We start from the raw sequence: 2,154 nt of genomic DNA on the forward strand, positions 1-2,154 counted from the left end.
CGGCGGAGATTGCGCGGGGATCTGTGCGGGGCCGGCGGCACTTTTGGGTGGGATAAACGGGGAAGGAAAGAGAAAAGGAGTATAAAATAAGGCGAAGCGGGGCTGGGGGAAGAGTGAGGGTGTCCCGCCGCATCCGCACTTTTTAATTATAATTATGATTATTTCAATAATGGGTTCTCAGCCAGCCCTGAGATCCTCTCGCTGAACGTTTGCTTCCATTCGCTTCTTCTTTTCTTTTTTTTTTTTTCTTTTTTTTCCCATCGATCGAATGAGACTTCAATTAACAGAACGGATCGGGCGGCCCCCGGCAGAGATCCCGACGCTTCCAGACGAACGGCAACGGAGTCTCCAAATTGTGCCACTGCTCACGGAACGGCAATCGGAAATCTGTTCGTTTGGAGCAAGGAAGGGGCTTTGCTGAAGTCAGATTGCAATTTTCGTGTGTGCATATATACTTATATATATATACACACACACACACAGTGTATATATACATATATATATATACACTATGTATATATATATATGCACACATATATGTGAGTGTATATATACGTGTGTGTATATATATGTATATTTATATATTTCGTGCGTGTATATGTAATTATATGTATGTGTGTATATATATATAAATTGCATCTTTGTTTCAGACTCTCTCTCACGAACGTTGTTTCCAATGGGACGCCCGATGCCGGCGGTGCTGGCAATAGAAACAACAAAAAAGCCGAAGTCAAAAGCAGAGGGGAAGGCGGTGCCGGGGGCCGTGCCCGGCAGGGTGCGGTGGTTTCGCCCCTCGGAAGGCCCCCGCGGCGGTTCTTAGCGCAGGAACGGGAGCGCAGCGCTGCCCGCAGGTTTTTGAAGCAGAAAACGAAATGTTCTTTCCGGCCCCGGGAGCCCTTATCGATAGGGAGAAGGGAACGCGTCAAGATCCCTCCGAACCGCCGTGGGCTTTTAGGGGGAGAGTTCCGCCAACCGTCGGGCCCGAGGGGACGGACGGAACCCTCGCTGCCCGCCCCGCCGCCGCCCGGGCGATAACGCCGGCCCCGCTGTCCCAGCGCGGGGGATGGTGGCGATAACAGCGTATTTTAAGGCGCTGGGATAAGGAGCGGAGGGGCGCGCAGGCGGCACGTCGGCTCAGGGCGCTGCGTTATCGGCCCGGCCCTACTCGCTCCCCGCGCCGCTCGAGTACGAGGCGTTACATAAACACCGCCCGGGGAGAGCGCGACGGTCCCCAAAGTGACCCTTCGCAGCCGGGCCCTCCCTTAGATGAGGAGCGCTCGGTGGGATTGCCCTATGGGATTGCAACGCCCGGCTGTAGGGTTTGGGGTCGGGGGCTCACCGTTACGTCAGAAGGACGCGATTTGGGCACGGAGTGAGGCCACGAGGAGCTGGCGGCAGCAGGGCTGCGGAGGGCACAGCCGTGCCGGGGGTCGGCTCCCCGCGGGGCTCGGCCAGACCCGAAGGGAGCGTGGAGCCGGCGGCGTTTAGGGGCGGGGATCGGTGCGCGTGGGGGGAAAGGCGGCGTCTGTATCACGCCCGGGGCTCCCCCGCAGGTATCGAACACGGAGGGAGAAAGAAAAAGCGTTTTACGTGGCAAAGTCGTATGGGAGTGAGCGCGGGGCGTTAAGAGACAGCGCATCGCTGCTTTGAAAAGGTTATTTTCCACGTATTATTACGCCAGTTACCAAACATCGAAAGGTAAAAACAACGACAGAATGCAATGCAATGAAATAAAAATAATTATTTTTTTTAAAAAGATAAAATAAAATACAAATCAAACAAAACTCCTAATCCGGTAGGACAACATCAGTACCCACATAGAGCCCGAAGGAAAGCTACAATCCGCCAGAGGAACGTTCCCACTCGTTCCCTCATTCTGCCCCCCAGGTTCTCTCCCACCTCCCCCCACCCCCGCCCTTCGCGGAGCGACGCCGACAGATTCGCAGGCGATAACCTCGGGGCAACGCCGTTATTTTAATTTTCCACTCACTTTCCCGCTATCAGTTTGTACACAGCTGAGATAAGAGGATCGGAGGGTGGGGGGATGGAGAGGGGGAGGAAAAAAAGAAGAACGAGAAAGAAGCAGCGGAGAAATGCGCACCGCCGCCGGCCCGCACACGGCTTTGGCCTCACCTGACGGCCGGGAAGGAGCGC

Source organism: Meleagris gallopavo, chromosome 3 (assembly GCF_000146605.3).
Source record: "Meleagris gallopavo isolate NT-WF06-2002-E0010 breed Aviagen turkey brand Nicholas breeding stock chromosome 3, Turkey_5.1, whole genome shotgun sequence".
In the NCBI taxonomy this organism is placed as follows: Eukaryota; Metazoa; Chordata; class Aves; order Galliformes; family Phasianidae; genus Meleagris; species Meleagris gallopavo.